The sequence below is a fragment of the Penaeus monodon genome, chromosome 29, assembly GCF_015228065.2.
Source record: "Penaeus monodon isolate SGIC_2016 chromosome 29, NSTDA_Pmon_1, whole genome shotgun sequence".
NCBI classification, from domain to species: domain Eukaryota; kingdom Metazoa; phylum Arthropoda; class Malacostraca; order Decapoda; family Penaeidae; genus Penaeus; species Penaeus monodon.
The window spans coordinates 24,880,399-24,880,790 of record NC_051414.1 but is presented as its reverse complement, the minus strand read 5'-3'; positions in this window follow the sequence as shown (position 1 = coordinate 24,880,790).

The window sequence follows — 392 nt, the reverse complement described above, 5'->3', positions numbered from 1 at the left end:
ACTATTTTTTTAATCTCAACAACAGAGCAATAATATCTATAATGCTATTTTCCACCAAGTGTTAGGAACAGCACGGCCATGATACTAATGTCAGTGAGGCTAACACAAAACGCATGCAACGATACTGTGGAACTTCCCCTGAACATACATAACACTATGGGAATACTCGACATGAACAGCACTAATAATATGCTTACGTAGTAAAAATAACACCACCGCAATACCAACACAACCTTTTCAACTCCAGCACCACGCTAGAACAACACATTCATCACTTTCGCTACACTAACGCAACAAGGTCAACACCAGCACTACAATAACGCAACGCAAACAACACCACCGCCACTCTAACACATAATTCAACACCACCGACACGCTAGCACAACATAATT